Here is a 26,992-nt window from a genome sequence, read left to right on the forward strand (position 1 = left end):
TACCTCTCCATGATCCCCAAAGCAGAAGATCCAAATGGCAGTAGATTAAAACTAAAGCTATGATCCAACACAAACCATTTTTCACATTAAGTTGGTTTTCTCAATCATTTTGATACAGTGAGAGAAAGCTGACTAATACAGCCTCGAATTGGTCCCCTGCTTTATCAATGTCAGCATCCTCATCCATGAACCAAAACCAATTTTTCTTGCATTGAAAATCTATAAGATACTTCACATTTCAATGTTGTAAAGTATTATGTGCAGAGACTGAAATAATGATGAGAACATTTTTAACATACTTCCAAGCAATGGGAAGTGAATTTAAGAACCATCTTCCTCCACATAGAGGAGGAAGATTCATGTTCAAATAGCAGAAGGGTTGCTTATGTATCCCTCATTTAATCACACCATTTCTTTCCATTACAATATTATTTATTATGTCTATGTGCTTGTGTCTCTGTGTGGTAGGTATATTTGAGTTCAGTGCTTGTAGGGGCCAAGAGTTGTAGTTGGGTGCCTATAGTTGGCGTTATAGGCAGTTGTGAGCCTCACATCATGAGTGGTGGAAACCTAACTTGAGTCCTCTGCAAGAACAGTTACTGCTTTTAACCATTAAGGCCATGTTTTCAGGCTCCCTTTCTATTTATCAGTAATCACAGCCTCAGGGATGTGATGCAACTCAAACCAGGGCATATAGCTTGGAGTGATAGACACAGGTTTCATGGAGATGTCATCTGGATCCTTAAGCCACAGTTACAATTGGATACTCAGCTCCTCTTCGTGGGATTCCTAGGAGAAAAAAAATACAATGCATTTTGTCTGCCTACCTTTAAATACAAGTCCACTGCTTTCAGACCCAATTAGGAGAAGGTAATGACCTGTGGGAAGTGGGGAGCTGGGCTGTCTGCTTCATTGACATGCGGCATCTTTGAGCTAGTCTTTTCTTGTTATCGATAAAATGCTGCAACAAAATCATTACTTGGTAATGCGTTCATTTAGACCTTCTTCCCAGAGGTCCAGGATGGAGCATAGTTACGGTCGCCCTGCTGACATCAGGCTTATGTTGGTGTCATTGGCTATACTCCTCATGTTTGAAGGATGATGCAGTTTTCTTAGACTTCTATATAACTGCATATTACTGAACTCACCCCTTTGGAAAGATGCCTCCCTTTGAGTCTCAGTGTTCAATGGAGCGTGCTATGAGTCTGCATCAGTTTCATTCTGTTGCTGTTATAAAACTTTCTGACTTAAAGCAATTGACAGGCGAGTGGAGAGTTCCTTTGGCTTACACTTCCAGGTCACAATCCATCACTGAGGGAAGCCAGGGCAGAAAATTAGGTAGAGTTGAAACAGAAACCATGGAAGATGCTTCTTAATGTCTCACTCTCTCCCTCATGCTTAGCCAGCATTCTATGACAGTCCAGGACGAGCTGCCTAGTGATAATGCCTCCTGCACTGGACTAGGCCCTTCTACATCAATTAACAATCAAGATAAAAGCCACCCTCAGACATCCCACAGGCCAGTTTGATATGAGCAGTTCCTCAATTACAACTAAATACTTGGCTGTGTCAAGTTGACTTTTAAAACTAACTAGGACAGACACTGAGTAAGACGAATATTTCTACCAATTAACCAAGGTTAACCAAAATTAAGCACCCACTAGCATGAGCCTCTTTTAATCCTTTATTTACAGGTTTGAACTAACCATTCTACATACACAGCTAGGTTTACAACTTTGCTTTTCTGCCATCCAAAAATATGTGCTAATCCTGGGATGCAGCCTGTTTGATACGGTCTGCCATGCCCAGTCTCACTATTTTCCCTAAGAAACTAGATTCTGTTTCTTCCCTACCAATGACAACCATGATCCTATACACTGTCTATCTCTTCATCAGAGACACCTACTAGATCATAACTAAATCTGATGAAACTGGTGATCTCCATAGACTAGGGGAAGATCTCCATGTACAGGGGGAAGCAGTAAATCATGTGCTCAGTCACTTCCATTACAGCGCCCTGGAGCCACTGGTCACATAGCCTTCAAGTCGCAGAGCAGAAATGAATGCTGATGCACAGCTAGCTTTACCCAACACAAAACTAAAAATGGACTTAAAACAAGAGAATGCTGAGGAGTCAGGGATGGGGCAAAGGTTCATAAGTGTATATGTATCATAGGTGTACATATGTTCATAGGTGTTCATGTGTTTATAGATGTTCATGTTTTCGTAGGTGTACATGTATTCATATGTATTCATGTGTTGTTCATAGGTATATATGTGTTCATAGGTGTACATATGTTCATAGGTGTTCATGTGTTCATAGGTGTACATATGTTCATAGGTATACATGTATTCATAGGTGTTCATGTATTGTTCATAGGTATATACATGTTCACAGGTGTGCATATGTTCATAGGTATATATATATGTTCATAGGTGTACATGTATTCATAGATATTCATCTGTTCATAGGTATACATGTGTTTATAGGTGTTCATGTGTTTGTAGGTGCTCATGTGTTTATATATATTCATGTGTTCATAGGTGTTCATGTTTTATAGGTGCTTAGATATATATATAGATATTTATAGATATTCATATGTTCATAGGTTTTTATGTGTTTGTCTGTCTATATGTGTTTATCAGTGTACATGTATTCATAGATGTACACATATTGGTAGATACTCATGTGTTTATAGGTGTTCATGTGTTGTTCATAGGTGTTCATGTGTTTATAGGTGTACATATGGTTATAGATGTTCATGTAGAGGTCAGGAAAAAAATTCAACTGCCTTCTCCAGGTGCTACCCACTTTATTTTTCAGTCTTTCATTGGCTTGGTGCATATCCTTTAAGTTTGGCCAGTGATTCTTAGGAATTCACCTGAGTCTACTTCTACAGTGCCAGAATTACAAGTGTGTAGCCCACATAGATGTTTTTTTTTTCTTCACCAGTTTTCTGGGGAGCTCAAACTTGGATATTCAAGTTTGCAGCACAAGTGCTTTACCAAGCTACCACCCCACCCCTGATAATAGAGGTGGGCCAACATGTCTACGTGGCATTTACGTGGGTTCTTGAGATCTATTTTATTTGGTTTTTTGTTTGTTTGGTTGTTTGTTTGTTTGTTTGTTTTTTGTTTGTTTGTTTGTTTTTTGAGACAGGATTTCTCTGTGTAGCCTTGGCTGTCCTGGAACTCACTCTGTAGACCAGGCTGGCCTCGAACTCAGAAATCCGCCTGCCTCTGCCTCCCAAGTGCTGGGATTAAAGGCGTGTGCTACCATTGCCCGGCTGAGATCTATGTTAAATCTCGTAATATTTACTTTTGTTTCATTATTATTCTTATGTGTGCCTGTGTATCTGTGGGAAGATAGGTACACGGGAGTACAGTTCCCTGTGGTGGCCAGAAGAGGATGCAGGATCTCCTGGATCTGGAGTTACACTCAGTTGTGTGGTTTTTTGAATGTACACTTTGTGGATGGCAAGATTATAAGCATGTGTAGCAAGAAACCACCAAGCAAAACCACTCTTTGGAAAGAAATCACTTTACTAGGGGCCAACTCTCAGGCTGTCTCAGGTGTAGGGGATAGTGCCAGCTGCAAAAGCTTGCTGGTTTTTATAAGGGTAGATGGCAAATGGAAGGTGGCTTGAGGCTAGAACAGCTTTGGGGGACTTGTTTAGATAAAACAGGTATTGATAGAAACATTTGGGCAGATGTCAAGGACTTTTGAGAAATGTTAGAGGCTTAGGTTTCTGCTTCTTAAGAAAAAACTCAGCTCTGATGGGATCTGAGCCATCATCTTAGTTCATTATTATCATCTCTGCTATATTGAAGCCCTTCTGTTTCCTAGGAATAACTCAGCACTAATGAAACCTGAGCCACACCATCTTAATCCACTGATATCAGTATTGAAGCCCATTTTGTGACATAACAATTGGTCATACCACAGTGTCACACAAAATAAATTGATACATATTCTTGCAACCCACAGGGTGAGGAGTAGATATCTTCAGACCATTTAATGTGTGCCCCAGCTTAAGATAAGATTCTTCTTTATCCAATGTATCCCAATGAAGCCAAAAAGTTGGATGCCCCTGTTTTAGATGGTTTTAGTTCACAGAGGCAAGAAACCCATGGTGGAGCAGTTTAGATCATGATGGTAAGAGCTGTTCAGAACATGGTAGACCAGGAAGTAGAGAGATACTTCAGGAAGCAACCTGCTTCCTCCACCCGGGGCCCAACTCCCAGAGGTTCTACAGAATCCAAAAGAAGGCTACTAGCTGGAGATTTATTTCAATGGATGGAAAGCTCACCTAGAATATCAGAGGTCCTGGCGTTTTTATCCCAGCTCTGCCTAAAACAAACAGGATCCTACCCTAGAGGTAGAAGCTGTAGGATCAGAATTTCAATCCAACCTCTACCTCAGTCAGCTTACCAGTTTCAGGCCTGCCTTGACTTCATGAGATGCTCTTTCAAAAATAGCAAAAGAAATGTTAGAGATTTTTTTTTCATCTTTCTTTGGACTGGGTAGATGGCTCAGTGGGTAAAACATTTGCTGCTCAAGCATGAAGACCAGAGTTCAGATCTCAAGAACCCACGAAAATCCTAGGTGGACCTGTTGGCCCACCTATAATCCCAATGTCAGAAGATGGGAGACAGGACAGCCCCAATGCAAGGTAGCTAGAAAAAAGTCTGTATGTGAGCATTAGATTTGATAGAAAGGCTACGAAGAAGAAGAAGAAGAAGAAGAAGAAGAAGAAGAAGAAGAAGAAGAAGAAGAAGAAGAAGAAGAAGAAGAAGAAGAAGAAGAAGAAGAAGAAGAAGAAGAAGGACGAGGAGGACGAGGAGGAAGCAGTGAAGGATGACTCCTGACATTGACTTTGACCTCAGGCTTCCACACACACATAGTATGAGCATCTACATACACATGAAAGCATACATGCACATGCATACCTACACACACACACACACACACACACACACACACACACACACTGGGAAGAAAAATGGCATCAGTTTAACCAAGCACTATTTTGTCTTTGAGAAGCCACCCAAGTACAAACCACATCAGCTGCCCTCTAGTTAACTGTGAAGCAGTAGGAAAACATGGGTCTCACTGAGTAGTTCTGTGCTCTCATCATGCGCAGCCTGCAGGAATTCTCAACCTGAGGTTGTTTGCCAATCAGCTCCCATCCACCCCTGAATATCACTACAAAGTCGATGAGGAAGCAGGACAACACAAAATTCTGCACACCAGGAAATCCCACTTAGAAAGCTGTGAAAACTCATGTATCCTTTTGAGGCGTGATGGTTTTTAATTTTCTTAGGCCCTGATCTCTATGGCAATAATTTAGAAGTGCAGAAGCATTTGTGAATCAAAGTGAGGCATGTCTATGTGTTTAATTATGTGTTTTTTGGTGGAAACTTTCCATTTGATCTCAATTTAAAGGGGTTTATACTTCAACAATGACTTTTTCACTTCTACTAAAGTCTCTGTAGGTTATTGGATAGGAAATCTCTATTGGTGCTGAGAGGATAGTAGGGGAAGACTCGCTTCTGTGTGGGATGCAATGGATGTAGATATGAATCTGGAGACACCTGCTGAAGCATCCTGGATTCACCTGTTGAAACCTCTGGATTCTCTTGTTAAAGGACAAAGACTTGCACCAGGGATGCATTGTTAGAAATCAAAATAAGAGGCTGAAGAGGACAAGACTGTTGTACATATGAACCCACAGCAGGTGTAGCTGCCACCATAAAAACTGCACAACATCAAGCCAGTCAACATTCCAGTGGGGAGGGGGGTATAACAGCTTACAAGCCATAATTGTACAATCCAGTACTACCCAGAGCTGAGGAGCTATTGGCAGTTGACAGCTGCTAGAGGAGATGGAGTTAGCTTTCTTTCGGGGTGTGTAGTCTCTCCTAGGTTGATTCTCTCTTGTGTATAGGGCTATACACACGTGAATATTGGCAATACTGATTGGGCTTCATAGGCACCTTTTTTTTTAAGGATGACATGAAATTGAGGAAGATGTGGGAAAGATATTGAGGAGCAGGAGAGAACAGTAATCTTAATTTTTAAAATTAATAAAATGGTATGAATACAGTTTATTATATATATATGTATGTATGTATATATATATATATATATATATATATATATATATATATATATATATATACATACATATATATATATATAAAGGCACTCCTTAAAATGGAAAGGTGAGGGAAAGAGATGTCTTCACAGGTTCTGGGAAAGCCGTGTACTCATGGATTCTAGGCCTTGGTGGGGCATCTACATGGTAAGTGCCTCTCCTGTGTTTGTATAGTGCTGGCTTTTCTAGAGCATTCTCTTGAGCAGTGTGAGGCCCCAAAAGGGATGCTCTTCCAGAGTTTTCCTGTCAATTGGCTTCCTTCTCACATTAATCTTTTTGAAAATGTATAGTTCAAAATTGATAATTTCACACGTGCAAATAATAATATGTTTTGATCAAGCCCCCCCATTCCTTCCACTCAAATTTCTCCCTTGAATGGGCTGGAGAGATATGCTGTGCAGTGTGCAGAGTAGTGCATTCATGAAGTAGTGGCATGCATGTTATGGCAGTAACCAATTGCTGATTGGATTTGAAGTCCACTCTGCAAGAGGGAACTTATCTGTTACCCTTGATGCAGTTTTCTCAGTCCCTACCCTCCTGCCACAGTTGTTGACCATGTGCCTACTTCTATTCTTGAGAAATGGATGAGCTGGTGAGCCTGAAGCACTGCACTCTCAAGATCCTACAAACCAAGCCTCTTACACACTATAAAAGATGCCCCTCTCTAGACTTAAACACAAGACAGGCTAGAGATTGTGGGTGTCACTCATCAGTACAGTAATTTCTTAGCATTCACAAGGCCCTGTGTTTGATATTCTTATAGAGGGACTTTTCTCCCCTCATGACATAGCACTGTCATCTTGAAACAGAGATGACTGTGAGTAGGTAAGGATGGCAACTACAATACAGATAAGTGTGGTGGTTTGAATATGCTTGACCCAAAGGAAGTGGTACTGCTAGGAGGTGTGGCCTTGTGGGAGTAGGTGTGGCCTTGTTGGAGGAAATGTGTCACTGTGGGGGTGGGCTTTGAGATCTCTATGCTCAAGCTCTGCCCACTGTGGAAGTAAACCCCTTTCCTGGCTGCCTGCTAAAGATATTCTGCTCCTGGCTGCCTTCACATCAAGTTGTAGAACTCTTGGCTCCTCCAGTATCAAGTATGCCTGGATGTTGCCATGCTTCCCATCATGATGATAATGGACTGAACCTCTCAAACTATAAGCCAGACACAACTAAATGTTTGCCTTTATGAAAGTTGCCTTGGTCATGGTGTCACAGCAATAAAACTCTAATTAATAAAACCCTAATTAAGACACTAAGTATATGATAATAGTGATGAATACTCACTAGCAAGTGGGAAGAGAAGGGTCACAGGAGCCCCAACTAAGATTCCAGCCCATAACTTCATTATGACCTCTTCCAGTTGAAAATTACTTGGGAAAATTCTTGAGTGTCTAGAAAGTGAAAAGTGAACTAAAACAGGGCACCCATGGTGCTCCTGTCATAAAGTCATCATCCATGGTGGGATGGAGCTCTGCGGTGATGCAGCCACTTAGAGGTCCCCAATCCTTCTACAAATAATCCTTATCTGTAATTCCTTAAGTGAAGACATGTAAACTAATTCTTTATCAAGTTGAGCTTTTTAAAAGATTTATCTCTCTCTCTGTGTGTGTGTGTGTGTGTGTGTGTGTGTGTGTGTGTGTGTGTGTGATTTCTCTGAGCTAGCATTACAAGAGGTTGTAAGCCATCAGCATAGGTGATGGAAACTGAGGTTGTGTCTTCTAGAAGAGTCCTAAGACACTGAATCATCTCCCCAGTTGGACTTTAGGGGAATCACTACTGTATTCTCATATCACTGTCCTCTCTGGAAAGAGTAAATTTGTATTCCTGTCTCCTTAAGAAAATTTATGTAACAGATTTTCTGAGTTAGGGTATCCATTGCTGAGAAGAGACATCATAACCAAGTCAATTCTTATAAAGGACAACATTTAATTGGGGTTGGCTTACAGGTTCTAGGTTCAGGGGTTCAGTCCCTTATCATCATGCAGCAAGCATAATGCTGGACAAGGAGTCAAGAGTACTATATCTTGATCCTAAGGCAGTCAGGAGAAGACTGGCATTCTCAGGCAGGTAGAAGGAGAGTCTCAAAGTCCACCCCACAGTAACACACTTCCTCTAACAAGGCCACACCTACTCCAACAAGGCCACACCTTCTAATAGCTCCACTCCCTGGGCTAAGCATGTTCAAACCACCTCACAGAGATACAGTATCAGAAAGGAAGAAACAAAATATAAGAGTTTAGAGTCCCCTTAGCTCACCATGGTGCCTGAGAACCAACCAAACCTCCCCAATGACAGGTTACTCTAGCTTTCATCACGGACATCAGTAGAACATTCCAGATCCAAACCATAGTAGTCAAAAAGAAATGGAAGATTGCATCTGTGGTAGAATTTGGATCCTTTTGAAACCCTCTCCTCCTTCCCCTTTCATCCCAGCCCATTCTTTTTCTCCCATCCTTACATATACCACCCCCTTCAGTGTTTCTGAGCATCTATAAGACTGTCAGACACTCTTAAGGTCTAGACAGAGATGTCTATCAGTACCCAAGAGGAATTCATTTGTATCCAGAACTACATAAGATCACTGTCTGTGATCTTTTCTCCAAAGAACTGGGCTCAAGTGCCTATTGAAGCAATCTATTCACTCAGTGATATCCATTTATTTCGAGTCTGTGGTGGCAGAAGGCCAGATCTCCAGGCTGCAAGCTCAGGTTATTTGGGTTTTCTCCTGACTCCAGCATGTAGAAACGACTGCCCTGGTTATGCCAACTCATCTGTTAAGTGGGCATAATAAGTGCAAGGGAGAGAGTTTAGTCAGTAAAGTGCTTAGCAAGCAAGCATCTCATGGACCTCAATTTGGATCCCTGACACCCACAGAAAAAACAAGGTGTGTTGGAGCTAGAGCAATGCCTCGGCTGTTAAGAGCACTGGCTGCTCTTCCAGAGGATGTGGGTTGTATTTGGATTCCCAGCATTCATACAGAGACTAACAACTGTCCCTGATTTGAGTTCCACAAGATCTATCACCCTCTTCTGGCCTCTATGGACATTGTACATGTGTACACATATGGTGCACAGACATAGTACAAGCAAAACATTCATACATAAAAATAAGGATAAATAAATCTTAAAACATACCACACACACACACACACACACACACACACACACACACACACACAAAGAGGAGAAGTGATTGAGGAAGGTATCTGTTATTAACCTCTGACCTCTACACATGTACACACAGGTATACATATGCACCAAAGCACATATACAGCATAGGTGTACACACACATACACACGTGAAGGCGTGCACACAAAAGTATTTTTACGTTGGCATGATAAGACCTTAACGGTTGTGTTACAGCTTTTCTTTATTTTTAAAGCTTATTTTAATTTGTGTGTATATGGGGGGCTGTGTATGCAGGTACCCATGGAGGGCAAAAGAAGGTGCCAGAGTTCCTGGAGCTGGAGTCACCTCCCTTCACAGTGTGACTGACAAGAAGCAACTTGAGAGAGGAAAGATTGATCTTGATTCAGAGTTTGGAAATATAGTTTCTTCGTGGTAGGAAAAGCATGTCAGTAGGAACTGGATACAGCTGTAGCTTAGCTGCTTGAGGTTGTTGCTCACATTTGGAATTCCAGGAAGCAAACCATGGGAGAGAGAGGGAGGGAGGGAAGAAGAGAGGGAGGGAAAGAGGGAGAGTAGGGGGAAGGGAGGAAGGGAGAGAGGAAGGGAAGGAGGAAGGGAGGGAGGAGGGAAGGAGGGAGGGAGGGAAGGAGGGAATATTGTTGAGACAGAAGGAGGTCATCTTACAATTTAAGAATCTGAAGTTCAAAATTGTATGTGTTAGAGATATGTTTCCCTATGCATTTCAAGCTGGCCTCTAATTCATGATCTTTCTGCCTTAATCTCTCAAGCGATAGGATGGCAGGTATGTTCTGACACACAGTCATGAAACCAGAGTTAACGTTGCAGCTTTGGGACAATTTTTCCCCACTCTGATTCTCAGTTTCGTTTTTTGTAAAAACAAGGAAAAAAAACAACAACTTAAAGAATTGCCTTTATTCTATAGATTCACCAGATTCGCTGTGGGAACTGTGCACAGTACAACAATGAATGGGTCCATTCAAATTTGTGTAACATGGCCATTGCCTTTCGCCTTATTTTGTAACTTGGTGATTGTTTTCTTCAGTTCATAAATAAAATATTATCCTTTGTATTAGAGAAAATCACCTCTCCCACCCTCAAAATATTTTCTAAACCATCTAATTTTAAGGGCAGCTTAACTGCGCCCAGGACCATCTCTGCAGAAAACAATTGTATCCAAGCTCCCCTAGCATCTCCACTTCCAAAATTTCCCCAGAGAAATCTTTTCCTGCTGTAGAGGAATTTGTGCATCAGAAATTAGACAGGCTGACTGGAGGTTCTGTGTCTTTCAGGCTGGATAATTTAAGGGAGAGCCTGAAATACATTATCAGATGAATAGAAATAGGAAAGACACCTACCAAGGAGCCATGGAAACATCCAGAAACAAAAGGAAAGTGGATGATTTTTGATCTGCTGCCAATTTCAGGGACAGGTAGTCTCAAATAGGGTACATTTCTGGAATGGAAACTGTTCATTCATTCAATTATGTATTCATTCATTTATTTACTTTGTGTGTGTGTTCACGTGTGTACGTATGTGTTCATTTGTGTGTGTGTGTTTATGTGTATATGTTTTGTGTGTATGTGTATGTGCATGTGTTTGTATGTGTGTGTGTGTTCAGGTGAATTAATACATATACATTAGTCTCATTTCTGTTGCTGTTAACAAGCATCCTGATGAAAAGCAGCTGAGGTAAGAAAGGTTTCCTTTGATTCCCAATTCCATGGTCCAGTCTGCTATAGTAGACAAATCAAGGCAGAGACTTAAAGCATCATTATCAAGAGCACAGAGAATAAACACATGGACTCTCATTTGCTGAGTTCTCAAACAGCTTTCTCTACTCTTAAGCAAGAAGGGTCCAGCTGAGGAAATAGTGTTGCGTATAACAGACAGGGCCTTCATACATCAATTAGCAAGTAAGACAAACTCCCTCAACAGCCCACAGGTCCAGTTGATCTAGGTAATTCCTACTTAAGACTCTCTTTCTAACTAATTCAAGATTAAGTTGGACAATGAGAGCCAATCAACAAAAGTGTTATTCTTGGGAATGACATCTACCTCTGCTGAGATGGAGTCTCTCACTGGCCAGGAGCTCACAGGAGTAGGCTAGGCTGGCTGGCTAGAAAGCCCCAGGGATTCTCCCATTCTTCCCTCCAAGGCAATGGGATTACAACCACACACCATGATGTAGGCTTTTTTTTTTTAACTTCTCGGGGCTGAATGATGCAGATTCTTGCACTTGCAAGGCAAGCATTTTGTTGATGGAAGTATTCACTAAACCCAGTGTTAGTGTTTCAAAAATAGAGTTGAGGGATCCCTAGTAGTATACCTTATTAGTGTCTTAGTTATCTGTAGTTCCACCATAACCATCCTACATACTCACAACATTAAGTAGCAATGTATTCATGTGATATTCAGATCAACAGTAAATCTCAGGGTCATGGGTTCAAGCCCCATATTAGGTGCCATCTGTTGAGTGAAATATTTAAAAAGGCACCGTCCCACGCTAACTCTGGCTATTCTCTGGCCCCGGTGATCTCTCCACCTCCATGGCTAACCCCATGTAGTGACCGCCCATCTCTGACCCAAGCTCCAAAATCTCTCTACCTGTCTGCTAAGTTTCCACTAGTGGGTGACTGCAATGCCAGCCCCATTCTTCCAAATTCCCACTGCCTTTTGAGGTGTACTTCTTACAAACTCATACTTTGTTGCCATACCTTTCTCTCTGGAACCCAGTTGAGTTGTCGCATGAAGGAAAACACCACACAAACTTAGTTCAGAATCAACAGGTAACTCAATTGTTCGGCACAGCAACAAGCACCATAATTTTATAAGCTATCCTAAATATAACTCCTCCAGTGGTGAATCATGGTGAATTTGCCATCTAAACCAGGGGCCTCTTGTTAGCTACATAATGTCCTCCAAGCTCTTCCTGTCCAAAAGCAAGACATCTATTTCTGCTTCTCCTCTTTCCCTCTCTGACCTAGAAGTCTCACCTACTCCTCGAAGAGTGGTCCCATGAAATCTTTATTCATAAGCGGAAGGTTCTGCCACAATATCCTTCACTTGGGACTGTTGGCCCTTTATTGTGAGTTAGGAGCCCGAGTTGCACTGTTAGCCAGAACTAACATAGGTGTACTGATATCTTTTCTCATTGCTATGGAAAATACTTGTCAAAAGAAACTTAAGGAGTGAAGACTCTGTTTTACTCAATTGGGAAGGTATGGTGGAAGGAGTGTAAGGCATCTGCTCACGTGGCATCCTCAATCAAGAAGCAGAGAGAGGTGAACGCTGGTGCTCAACTTAATTTCTCATTTTTGGTTCAATTCAAGACCCAGTCCACAGGCTGGTGATACCAACATTTAAAATTCTTTCCTCTAAGTTAAACCTCGATTGAAACTCCCTTAAACATAACCAGACACAATGTGTCTACTAGATGACTCCAAAATCCATGAAGTCAATGAAGATCAGCCAGCATTGTAAGTTTTCTCCCTATGACCTGAGATCTGGCACAGTGCCTGGACACAGAGAGAGGGTCCCAAGTGTCCAAGCTGGAACTGTGTTGCCTTCTATGATCACTTCCTGAATTTCCTATAGCTTCACTTCTGCCATTTTGTTTCATGATAAAGGAATCGATGCTCTAAGCTGGGCATAGTGGTACATGCCTGGAATCCCTGCACTCGGGAGATGGAGGAGAGAGGATCAGAAGTTCAAGGCCATCCTTGGTTACATAGTGAGTCCACAGTCAGCTTGATTACATGAAATATCATTTCAAAATAAAGCAAACAAAACTTAAGAATCACTTTAAAATTATTCCATATTACAGGGTGAGAGAGATTAGACTTGATGGATGAAATGTCAACAAATTTAAATATATATATTTTAACAGGAAAAAGAAGTTTCTCATCAGACCTGGGAAACACATGTCATTGGAGATGTTATGAATTGTTACTGGCCACCTTGCTATACAAGAGAAGAAAAAGTGACACAGACATTGTCAGGTGTAGAAGAAGGCTTGTTGGGTATTGTATTTGAAAATGAATGTCTCCTATGGGTACATACTTAGCTCCTGGATCTATTTGGGGGAGATTGGGGACCTTTAGCACTTCCTCCTTGTTGGAGAAGTGCTAAAATTGAGCAGGCTTTTAGGTTTTACAGCTTGATCCAACTTCTTGTTCCTCTTCTGTTTCCTGTGTATGGATGAAATCTGACTCACTGACCACAGGCCCATGCTGTCATGCTTTCCCCACTATGATGAGTTCTACACTTTGGGAGCCATGAGTCAAAATACACTCTCTTTGCCAAAACTGGTTTCCTTCAATTAGTGGAGTGATTTCGCCATTTCTGGTTAACTAAGTAGACTTCATTTCTCCAGAACTCTCGGGCTATGCGAGGGGAAAACATGAATATGGATATTTCCCTGCACATAAATTATGCAAGACCTAGTTATATTTCTTACGGAAATCAATGAGATCGATGAATGTTACACTGTGAACAGAACATTGCCAACATAGTTTAACATTGTAGGGGTTCCATGGGGACACAGGCTGACTGATAATTAGGAGGTCTCCTGTTCAGTTAGAATATTCCATCTACTTGATGATTGATGGGTGTGTCTATAGGTGGCAGGAAAGGGGAATGGATTTGTAATAAATAATTTCCCTATATGTAGAAACTGTGGGACTGAAGATGCAGCTCAGTGGTAGAGCACTTGCCTAGATACCATCCAGTAAGACACTGAGGTATGGCTCAACTGTAGGTCAGCTGCCTAAAATTTCCAGAAAGTTTGCTGAATCCCCTGAAACTAGAGTTACATGTGATTGTGAGCCATCTTGTCGATGCTAAGAATAAAACCCAAGTCCTCGGAAGGAATTGCAACCTCTGAACCATCTCTCCAGCTTCCAATAATGTGTATGTTCTGATTTTTGTTTATACTGCAGCTATTTGCTTTTAAAAACAACTGTATACATCAGGTTTCCACATTACTGTGGTTGATGTGGATAGAAGCCATGGCTATTCCACCTGCTTCTGTGATTTTAAAGATATTCTATTTCTCTTGTTCTCCAACTCCTATCCTGTTATATGAAATTCCAATTACATCCTTAAGCTTTTCGGGTCAGTCTAAGGCAAGAAAATATTCCCCAATTATTTTAAAGGTCAAACAAAAGAAACAAGGGATAATAAAGAATGCCTCTGTGCCAAGTTTTTAAAATAATCCAGTCTGACATCATACTAAAAGTTTAATTACCATTCTCTCTCTTTTTTTTTAATCAGGCTAGGGTGTGGCTCAGTCTGTAGAATGTTTATTGAGCATGCAAGAAACCCGAATTTCAGCCTCTCCACTGCATAAATAGAATGTGGTGGTACATGCCTAAAATCCCAGCAATGGGGAGATGGAGGCAGGAGTTCGTGGGCAAGCTTGGCTACATAATTAATTGGAGATCAGCCTGAGCTAGAGGAGATCCTGCATCAATAAAGCAAGAATAAAAACAGTGGGGGTGATAGTTCAGCAGTTAAAAGTATGGGTCCATTTCTGTTGACTGTGGCTGGGAAAACGCAAGTCTGTCTCCACAGCTCAGATGTAAGTAAGGTAGGTAGATGCCTAGCTCCCACATTATCCACAGATACATGGGATGCCTCTAGGTGAATATCTTGTACTCCCTCCCTCCTGAACTTACCCATTGGGAAGTACATTGGTAGGGAGACAACTGTCCCCCAGGAACCCTTTCCTGTGACTCTTAATCCATGGCAGCTTCTGTTTCAATACAAATGCTGGGGGAAGCAGCTTCATCGTCCCTTTATATTCCTGACTAGGGGTTCAGATCTTAATTTAAAATGTTTGGATTCTGGGGAGAGCTCAGTGAACATGCAAGCACAAGGACCTGATTTGGATCCTCGGAATCTATGTAAAATAATCTGTATGGGGGTTATGGTCTTGTAATCCCAGAGCTGGGGAGGTGAAGATAGGCAGATAGGTGTCTGGTGGCCAGCTAGCCTACACTATCTGAGAAGTTCCAGGTCTTTGACAGATCCTGTCTCCAGAACAGGGTGATAGTATCTATCTCAGTTAGTGCTTGAACTGCTGTGAAGAGACACCATGACCATAGCAACTCTTATAAAGGAAAACATTTCATTGAAGCTGGCTTATGGTTCAGAGGTTTAGTCCATTATCATGGCGGGCACCAGGGTGGCACATAGGAAGACAAGTTGTCAGAGAGGTAGCTGAGAGCTCTAGATCTCAATCCATATGCAACAGGAAGAGAATGAGACACACTAGGCCTACCTTGAGTCTCTGAGAACTCAAACACCACCCCCAGTGACATACTTCGTCCAATAAGGCCACACCACATCCAAGGCCACACCTCCCAATAGTGCCAGCTCCTATGAACTGATCAGTCTATTTTAATTTAAACCATAGCATTTCCTGAAGAATAATAACACTTGAGATTGACCTTTGCCCTGTACACACAGGAACACACATGTACAAACAAAGACACACGTGTGTGCACATATACAAAGTATATTCTGTATTCCTAGCACACCTCATCCTGTCTTTGTGGTCTTTTCTAAAACTCTGAACAACTGAGTGACATATAATGAATTATATTGACATATACACATTTCCCTTTCTTTAAAGGTTTATTTTAGTGGAAATACTGCTTAGGAAGCAAGAGAAAGTAGATAGCATCAGTGGAATATTGACAAGCTCCCTTAATGGAGAGATTGGTCTGGGAAGGTGGCTCAGTCTAGATGGAATTTTCATACAAATATGAAGACCTGAGTTCAATCTTCAGAATCTAAATACAAAAACTTGCATACAATGGCATTCTCTTGCAACCCCAGTACTGGGGAGAGAGACAAGAGGATACATGGGGCTCAGTGGCTACCCAGTTTAGCTGAGGGTATGACCTCCAGGCCAGTGAGAAACCCAGTATCTTTTTTTCCACTAATTTTTTTCCTCTGTCCTTGGATATTTCATACATATCTGCAATGAATTGTGGTCAGATATTCCCCTGTATCCTCTCCAACTCAACACATCTCCTTCTCAATGCCTTACCCTTTTCTTTTGCATAGCCTAGTAAATATGATCAATGCTGCCCATATACACATGAGCCTGGGGCTAACCGCTGGAGTATGGGAAAACCTATCAACGGTCATACCTTCAAAATGAACAATTCTCCTTCCACTAGCTCTTCAGTAGAAGGTGGAGCCTGGAGAGCACCTACCTCATCTATGCTGGAATTGACTGCCTTGATCTTATGTTTATCTTATGCATAACCATAGCTGCTGCGAGTTCATAAGAGCAGCCGCCACTTCATGCACAGAGGACATTTCACGGTATGCTTCTCACCCAACCCTTACATTCTTTCCACTTTCTCTTCTGTGATGTTCCCTGTGCCTCGGTAAGTAGGTGGAAGTGATAATGAAAGTCAATTCAGAGCTGCATATTCAATGGAAAGCTTGTCTTAAAAATCAAGGCAGACAGCAACCAAGGGAGATGCCTGAGGATGACCTCTGGCTACCACGCATACACATTTAAACGTTACTGCATACCCGTAAGTGTAGGTATATTAGCAAAGCATCCTTATTTGTTTCAAGCCCCAGACAAACCATTTTCTGGGTTTACCTTAACCATCTAGAAATGGTGTCAGCTCTTGGTAGGGCACAATGCAAGCCTCCAGCATCTAGCACTCCAAGCAATCAAATATTGATAAAATCTGCACTTTGCACTTGTAGGTAAAGCACAGGTCACTCCTTTTCTATCTGCCCTACAGCTGAGCTACTGTAGCAGTCTTGTTCACTATAAATGGTAAATTACTTTTCAAGTCCATATCTGAGATTCTCCTCTCCTGCCAAATGAATTCTAACAAGGGGAAAACTTGCATTGAGCATCCCATGGGGATAAGTGGAAAGGCAAAAAAAATTTTTGAAAACCCTCCGGGCAACTCTCCCAGAGGATATTATTTTTTAAATGTCTCTAATAAGGCAATATTTGAAGACTGCAATCTGGAAATTCAGGTCCAATCCTAATGTTGGCAACAGGCAGGCAGACAGTGAATCAAGTTGTAAAACAACCACTAATGTGAAAGAAAGACAAGCAGCTTACACAGTGTGAGTATACCATCCTGGCCCAGCACTGGAAAGTGCTACACCTTTATTGGATTTCAACCAAAAGCCGAAAGAAGGGCCAACAGTTGCTAGGAAACATGTCAGGGTCAACAGAGCACCAGCCCCTCTCGACCCACCCACCCAGAACATCTCTTCAGAGGAAAGAGGGTTCAGAGGCAATGATTGATCTTAGACTATTTTCCTCCTCTTGCAAACAGAGCCAGCCAACTAGTTTAGCCATTTCTATTAGATTAGGAGCCAGGAAATGAGAAAAGTCTTGCCTCACAAGGGAGCTATCGTGGGGTCACATGCCTGACTGCAAGACGCACAGGGAAATAACCAGGACTGTTTTGTTGGGAGAAGAGGCAACCAAACGGATGGTCACCTTATGAGCTCCCGGTGCCTCCTGTGACCTCTCGTTCACCATCACCCTCTGGCCACACTGAACTTCTAAAACCATTCTTTAAACATTAGAATCATTCCATGGTAGCATCTCTCTAGAACAAAATGGGGAAAAAATTGCAAAGGGCCGGAGGGATGGTTCAGTGGAGAAGAGCTTCCATTGTTCAAGCCTCAGAACCTGAGTTTTAATCCCAGCACCTGAGTAAAAAGCTGAGTGTGGCAGTGTGTGCCTGTACCACGGGACTGTGGGAAGCAAAAACAAGAGGATCTTTGGGGCTTTGTGTTCAGTGAGAGACTACGTGGAAGGAGTAATTTGGAGAATTATAAACGAGGATACCCCACATCCTAATCAGGTGTCTACTACTCATACACACAGGCACACATATATACTTACATATATGCCATTCATAGGCACCACGCATATGTACCATCCCTCTACAATATACTATCCCTACACACACACCGCTCCTCCACACACAAAAAGCACTCCTTCACATGCATATACACACAACCCCCACCCCACCAACACACACACATGCACACACATACACACACTTACACACCACTTCCTTATATCCATTATTCATAAACACAGACCACTCCTTCACATATATCACTCTTACACACACACATACTACTCTTAGACACACACAAACACACACCACTCCTACACACCTCTATACACACATACAATAGTCCTTCACATACATACATATAACTTCTACACAAACACACCACTCCTATACACACACACACACATATACACACACTATCCCTACACATTCATTACTCCTACACATACTCACAAACACACAATTCCTATACACACACCACTCCTACACATAAACACCATCACTACTTCTAAACATATCACTTCCCCACACATATGCCATCCTACACACACACACACACACACACACACACACACACACACACACATCAGTCCTACACACATACATATACCATTCCTTCACAGACATACATACCCCACACATACTAACCCTACACACATACATGCTACCTGTGCACAATTACACTACTCTTCCACACATCACCCCTACACACATACACATACATCACTCATACACACATATACATACCATTCTTTCACACACATACTAACCCTACACACATACATGCTACCTATACACAATTATACCACTCTTACACACACACACACACACACACACACACACACACACACACACACACCCCTCAGGTCCTGCCAAAAGCAGTAGGTAATCTTAAACCCTGAGCCATGCATTTCAACCCCATTTGACACACTTTAGAAGACACTTTCTAGGTGAATTTCCTTTGCAATTTATCAATCCCCTATCCAATTTATAATTCCCATAATTCCTTTAAAATGCAAAACTCATATCTGAACTAATTTGGTCAGTGAAGAACAAGGCAAGTTTTTTTCACTCCTGAAATATCAAAATGAAAATCCCTGTTGGAAGGAGAGATGGGGAGGGAGGGAGGGAGGGAGGGAGGGAGGGAGGGAGGGAGGGAGGGAGGGAGGGAGGGAGGGAGAACTGAAAGGATGAAGAGAAGGAAGAGAGGGAGGCAGGGAAGAAGAGAAAGAAACATGAGCTGATGTGTGTTTTAATATTTTGGAAATCATCTTTGAAGTTTTGCTTTTTAAAACAGTCTCCTGTAGTCCTGTAGCCCAGACTGGCCTCAAACTCTTCCTGTAGCCCAGGAAGACCTTGAATTTCTGATCCCCCTGTTTCTACCTCTTAGATGCTGGGATGGCAGGTGTGTGACACCTCATCTGCTTTATATGATGCTAGAGATTGAAATCAGGGCTTTCTGCATGTTAGGTGAGCACTCTAAAGAGCTAAAGTGTCAGTCCAAGAAGAATAGAGTGCAGTTTAAGAATCAACTATTGAGGGAAAAAAAGATGGTACAGTGGTTAATGGCACTGGCTGCTCTTCCACAGGGCCCGAGTTCAATTCCCAGCACCTACAAGACAGCTCACAACTGTCTGTAACTGCAGTTCCAGGGGCTTCAACACCCTTTTCTGACCTCTGAGGAGACTAGGCACATGGTGATACACATTCATATATGCAGGCAAAAAAACCCCCATACACATAACATTAAAGTTTTAAATTAAAAATAGTCAACTATTGTTTCTTATAATTATGAAAACATTGGATTGTTTTCCAGATATTGGCAGGGGATCATGCATAATCTGCTTGCATATATCTGATGTTAGAAGTCCCACTACTTGTTAGAAATCCCCCAGATAGATCACTAATCCAAAAATACATCTCTAAAAAGGAACAGGGTCTATATCCCTACACTCAGAATTATTGGACTGCACCAGAACTTGATGTAGTAATTTCATATTTGATCCACTCCCTGAGGTGTATTAGATGACTTTATTGCTCATAATAGATGCTCCATAAATATGTGCTTCAGCAGTAAATTCAATAGTACTCCTTGTCACCTGAAAGCACCATGGGTAATTTTCATGTAATTGACCATTTGTGTTAGGATATCCGAAACATGAATTAAGTCAGTCTGAAAACTTTTCTCTTGTGTTCAGTTTCTGTGTGTGTGTGTGTGTGTGTGTGTGTGTGTGTGTGTGTGTGTGTGTAGGTCAGAGGCTGAAAGTTGGGCATCTTACTCTATCCCTTTCCACTTTAGTTTTTGAGACAGGGATCTCATATTAAACCTAGTCTTAATTTGGTTCACTGGCTGGCCAGTGAGCTCTAAGAATGTGCCTGTCTCCAGCTCCTTCCCCATGGCTAGGATTACAGGCATATGCCAAGGCACTCAGCCCTTAATTTTGACTCTTTTTTAAAATCATGATCTTACTCTGTAGCCTGGGCTGGTCTGGAACTCACTGCATAGCCCAGGTTGGATTTAAACTGATGGTAATCCTACTGCCTCAGCTTCCCTCAGTTTCCATAATCCACATCAGGAGACTCACAACAGCCTGTGACTTCAGTTTCAAAATCTAGTATCCTCTTCTGGCCTCTGCGGACACCTGCACTCATGTATACATACCTGCACATGAACATACACAAGCACGCACACACATGCGCACGCACACACACACACACACACACACACACACATGCAAACACACACGTGCACACACTTACAAGTAAAATGAGCCTTTTAAAAAAGAAAGAAAGGAAGGAAGGAAGGGAGGGAGAAAGGGAGGGAGGGAGGGAGGGAGGGAGGGAGGGAGGGAGGAAGGAAGGAAGAGGAAGGAAGGAAGGAAGGAAGGAAGGAAGGAAGGAAGGAAGGAAGGAAGGAAGGAAGGAAGAAATATTCTTTGACTTAGGAGAGCCTAAATCTTCAAACAAGGGGGCTACTTACTTTTGCAAGGTAACGGCAGGGAAGGATACAAAGTGCCACGTGGGGGTAAAACACAGAGAACTTTTTCACACAGGGCTGAGAGTGTGCTGCAGTTGGTAAAGTATTTACTGTCCAAGCATTGGACCTGAGTTTGATCCCCAGTATCCATGCAGAAAGTATTAGGTACGGTGGTGCATACTTATAATTCCAGCGCTGGAGAAGGAGAGATCGGTGATTCCTTGGACCTCATGGGCCAGGCATCCTGGCTCAATTGTTAAGCTCCAGGCCAGTAAGAAACCCTGACCCAAAATAATATAAACAAACAACAAAAAGGAACCCGAAGAACAATGGCTAGCATTCTAGCATTCACATGCACATATGCATGCATGGACACACATGTGCATGCGCACGTGCATGTGTACACACACCACGGAGGAGGGGGAGACAGAGAATTAACAGACACAGTATCAACCAAGTACCTTGTGGCGAGGGTATTATAATTAAAACAACAGGTGTGCTCATCTCATAGCAGATTCCAGATTGGATATAAAAATATCTGCAGAGGCTCATGTGTTGAAGGCTGCTTCCCCAGCTGGTGGTGCCATTGAGAGACAATTGGGTCTTGAGGGTACTAATCTCATCCACAAATTCATCTTCAGAGCCCTTTCAGCTAGAAACTCATCAATGGATTAAGCCATTGATGAAATTAAGCCCTCATGATCCCATCACCCCTCAAGAGCTCCACCATCAGGGGACCCAGCCTTCAACACATGAGTCTGTGGTGGGGAGCTCTTGACATCCAATCTCTAACAAAATACTAATAGATTTCCTATTAACCTCCCCCGAGCATCTTATTCCCTAAAATCATGAGTGTGTCTTGTATCTCTGACATTAGTGCCATTTAAAACTATTCACACAAGCACACACCCAAGAGTTGAGAGTTGCACGCACATGCACACACACACACACACACACACACACACAGAATTCTTCTCACTTACTGATGTGTAGAAAGGGGAGTTTTTCTCTCCCTCTCTCAAATGGAAGATGCCTCTCCACAAATCAAGTACGTTCTTGCTACTTGAAAACAGTTTCAGATGCACCTGTTCCCCCCTTACACACACAAAAAGGATTCACAAGTTAATAAGTTTTGCAGCACACATAATCCACCCCAGCAGGGGAGAAAGTCCTCTATAATCCCTTGCAAGAGGCATTGGCTGCTGACTTCAGAAATGCTGCTCTTCTATGGGGTTGGATAGAGGGAGGCTTTGGGTCTGACTGCCTGGCACTGGTGGGGAGGGAGCTGAGTCTCAGTAAAGGGTTTTCTGGTGGTTGAAAAACAGGTTAGCAACTGATAACTCACTGTGGGTCCAAAGGGGGATAGGGAGTCAAATCAGAGCTAGAAATGGTTTGAGTCTTTACACTCTCAAAGCCCACCCCCAGTGACATGCTTCCTCCACCAATACCTCTAAAGACCACCATCAACTGGGGACCAAGTATTTAAATGCCCAAGACTATGGGGGACATCTCATTCAAATCACCATACACCTCAATGTCTGTGTAGCATCTATCTATCTGTCTGTCTGTCTGTCTGTATGTATGTATGTCTGTCTATCTACCTATCTATCTATCAGCACCTGTCTGACTACCTGTCTTTCTGTCTGTCTAACTTTCAACCTGCCCACCTAATCTCATTCACTTTTCCCCCTGACCCTGTTGCTATTCTTCATCTATTGAGAAGCCAGAGAAGGCACCCAATTTGAATGACAGACCTTGGGAAAAAAACTCATACCTACTCCAAGTTTACAACATAAACTTTCTGGCTTCGTTGCAAACAAAAAAAGAGGAAAGAAGGAAAAGAAGAAGAAGATTACTGCAAACTCCTACTCCTCAATCCTCGAAATGTAGATGATGACGAGGACCATGGCTAGAAATGCATCCCCTCTTTGTGTGTGTGAGTAGGTATGTTTATGTGAAGACGCCTACATGTGGGTACAAATGTGTGTGTATATGTGTAGGCAGACAAACAGGCACATATGTATACATGCCTATGAATGTCAGAGGTTGATGTCACGTGTTTTCCTCAATGAGTCTCTACCTTGCTTTTTTTGTGGCAAAGTCATACTCTGAGCCTGAGGTCACTGGCTTGGCTACACTGGCTAAGGACTCAGGGATAATCCTGTCCTTGCTCTTACAGTGCTGGGCTTAGAAGCACACACCACTGTACACTCTTTTTCATGGGATCTAGAGCTAGAGCATCAGGGCTCACACTTGCACAGGCACTTACAGGCCTGGGTGTCTCTCCAACCCTAAAGATAGGTGGATGCCCTGGTCTACCAGAGGATTCTCAGGAATCGGAGTCGGTTCTCTTTGGGAATCAGACGTTACTTTCTTCCTCACCCTGCTGCCTTCCCTCAGACATCAATAAGGGAAAAACAGGCTGCCCGAGGAGAAGAGATTGGTACCTGGAAAATGAGCGTGCTTAGGATCAGTCTTCAGGAAACGCATGTGGTATGAGTTATTTGGAACACAGTTCTGATCCACATGGCTCTAAATGAATGCCACACTGGCGTTGCCACAGACAGCATGGGACGCTCTAGATTCTATTCTGCTTAGCAGACGAGGAGGACGAAAATGTGTTTTAGCAATAAAACACATGTGGCTTGCTTTAAGAAAAATGTGATTTGTTCTTCCGGCTATGGAATGTTTTGAGGGCTGCATAGAAGCTTCTCTTCTCTCAATGCTATGAATGAGGGACACACTAATAAAAAAAAAAAAATTAAAGCCATTACAGTGAAGGAACCATTCTTTTAGCTTACAGACAAATGCAAACTCCTGTCAGTGTTTGCACAGATGGAACATGAAGGCCTACTATGTGCCACTTTGGTAGCCACCCTACTGCTGCTGCGTGTCCCGTAGTACTCTGAGGAGACTTCTGTGAGATTCCTCTTCTGCAGTCTGAGGGTGAATTGTGTGTGTGCATGTGTACATGTGTATGTGTTAGTGCATGTGACTGCAGGCACATGTGTGCCATGGTGCCCATATGAAAATCAGAGGATGACATCAAGTATTAATCCTCTCCTTGTCCCTCTTCAAGGCAGTCTTGATTCATTGCTAGCTTTGTCGGGCTAGCCAATCCACAGGCTCTGGATTTCTGCTACCACTGTTTCCCCATCTTGCTATAGCAATGCTAGGATCATAGACATGCATTACATCGCTGAGTCTGCCTTTTACCTGGGTTAAGGGAATCAAACTAAGATCCCTCCATCTTGAGCAACAACTTTTCCTGCTGAGTTCTTTCCCTAACCTGAACTGGAAATTATTCATTAACAGCTCTGTATGCCAGCTCACTCAAATCAGCTACTCAAATCAGAAGACCCCCATTTAAATTTCTATGGCCCTTGGTTTTCCTCATCTGTAAAATTACAAGTTTAGACAAGTTGAATTCAGAGACCAATTCTCAAGTATCCAGCATTTCCATGACTCTACCATTAAGGTGACCTTAAGAATCCAACCTTTCTTCATCAGCCAGTCCCTGGAATTTTTGTAGAGACTGACTTTTGAGATAAGGCCTTACTATAGAGCACAAGCAGGCCAGAAATTGCCTCTGTAACCAAACTGACCTCAAACTACTAATGATCTCCCTGCCTTGGTCTCCTTAGTGCTAAGAATACAGTCACATAGCACTGTGCCCACTAAGTTCACCACTCAATCTGAATAAGAATCTTCAACCTTCTTACTGCATTGGTTGATGGTTTGATGCCCCGAGACTAGTGAATGTAGGAATTCTGAGCCAGACAAGATCCTCTGATGAATATCAATAAGTGACTTCTTTGATCCCATTAGGAATGGAACTCAAAATATTATACATGTTAGACAAGTGCTCTACTACACCCCTTCTTTAATGGGGGATTCTAGGCAAATGCTCTACCACTAAGCCATGCCCTAGCCCCTCACTGGTGAGATTCTAGGCAGGTATGCTACCCCTGAGCCATACCCTCAGACCCACAGTGTGTTGGGGAAGGGTTTCTAGGCAGGTGCTCTAACACTTAGCCACACTCCCAGCCCCTCACTAAGGGATTCTAGGCAGGGGATCTACCACTGAACCACGCCCCCAGCCCTTCCCTGGGGGATTCTAGGCAGGGGCTCTACCATTAAGCCACGCACCCCCCAGCCCCTGACTGGCAGATTCTATACAGGTCTTCTCTCACTTACTCACACTCCCAAACCCACTGGTGACTTTTGTGATCTCACTAGATGTCAAGGATGGTTAGCACAGAAAAGAAAGCAAAATTGTTGAAGCATAAATGATGAGGCAAGTAATGACCCCAGTTAGTAACATTAAATTCTTCAAGACTTAAATGTATCAGAGTAGCAGACCAAAATGGACATGATGTCATCCCAGCTCTTGGTACCTAGGATCAGGAGGATCACACGTTTGAAGGTAGGTGCAGATATCTAACAAGTTTGAGCCAAGCAACAGCTACACGAGAGTCTGCTTTAAAAACAAGAAAAGAAATACAGCTAGAGCTTCAATAAAGAGAGGTGTGGACAGCAGCAGCGGTCGCCATCTTGGTCCGGGACCCCCGAACTTAGGAAATTAGTCTGAACAGGTGAGAGGGTGCGCCAGAGAACCTGACAGCCTCTGGAACAGGCAGAAGCACAGAGGGGCTGAGGCAGCACCCTGTGTGGGCCGGGGACAGCCGGCCACCTTCCGGACCGGAGGACAGGTGCCCGCCCGGCTGGGGAGGCGACCTAAGCCACAGCAGCAGCGGTCGCCATCTTGGTCCGGGACCCGCCGAACTTAGGAAATTAGTCTGAACAGGTGAGAGGGTGCGCCAGAGAACCTGACAGCCTCTGGAACAGGCAGAAGCACAGAGGGGCTGAGGCAGCACCCTGTGTGGGCCGGGGACAGCCGGCCACCTTCCGGACCGGAGGACAGGTGCCCGCCCGGCTGGGGAGGCGACCTAAGCCACAGCAGCAGCGGTCGCCATCTTGGTCCGGGACCCGCCGAACTTAGGAAATTAGTCTGAACAGGTGAGAGGGTGCGCCAGAGAACCTGACAGCTTCTGGAACAGGCAGAAGCACAGAGGCGCTGAGGCAGCACCCTGTGTGGGCCGGGGACAGCCGGCCACCTTCCGGACCGGAGGACAGGTGCCCACCCGGCTGGGGAGGCGGCCTAAGCCACAGCAGCAGCGGTCGCCATCTTGGTCCCGGGACTCCAAGGAACTTAGGAATTTAGTCTGCTTAGGTGAGAGTCTGTACCACCTGGGAACTGCCAAAGCAACACACTGTCTTAGAAAGGTCCTGTTTTGGGCCTTCTTCTTCGGCCAGGAGGAGGTCCAAATACAAGATATCTGCGCACCTTCCCTGTAAGAGAGCTTGCCAGCAGAGAGTGCTCTGAGCACTGAAACTCAGAGGAGAGAATCTGTCTCCCAGGTCTGCTGATAGACGGTAACAGAATCACCAGAAGAACAATCTCTAAACAGAGTCAACTATAACTACTAACTCCAGAGATTACCAGATGGCGAAAGGTAAACGGAGGAATCTTACTAACAGGAACCAAGACCACTCACCATCACCAGAACCCAGCACACCCACTTCGCCCAGTCCAGGGAACCCCAACACACCTGAGAACCTAGACCTAGATTTAAAAGCATATCTCATGATGATGGTAGAGGACATCAAGAAGGACTTTAATAAATCACTTAAAGAAATACAGGAGAACACTGCTAAAGAGTTACAAGTCCTTAAAGAAAAACAGGAAAACACAATCAAACAGGTAGAAGTCCTTACAGAAAAAGAGGAAAAAACATACAAACAGGTGATGGAAATGAACAAAACCATACTAGACCTAAAAAGGG

General features: G+C 43.1%; 1 long non-coding RNA gene across 2 annotated transcripts in view; it reads right to left on the bottom strand.

Moving 5' to 3' along the window:
- Window positions 1-356: 356 nt before the first annotated feature.
- Gm36667 overlaps window positions 357-26,992 on the bottom strand; it is a 63,903-nt gene continuing 37,267 nt past the window's right edge. Inside the window, exons 4-5 of one of the 2 annotated variants that reach the window (XR_868576.1) lie at window positions 879-961; window positions 357-789 (exon numbers count right to left, since the gene is read on the bottom strand). This is a non-coding gene — a long non-coding RNA (predicted gene, 36667). The remainder of the gene's footprint in view (window positions 790-878; window positions 962-26,992) is intronic. The other variant, XR_868575.2, reaches the window with a different exon arrangement.

The sequence above is a fragment of the Mus musculus genome, chromosome 5 (genome assembly GCF_000001635.26).
Source record: "Mus musculus strain C57BL/6J chromosome 5, GRCm38.p6 C57BL/6J".
In the NCBI taxonomy this organism is placed as follows: domain Eukaryota; kingdom Metazoa; phylum Chordata; class Mammalia; order Rodentia; family Muridae; genus Mus; species Mus musculus.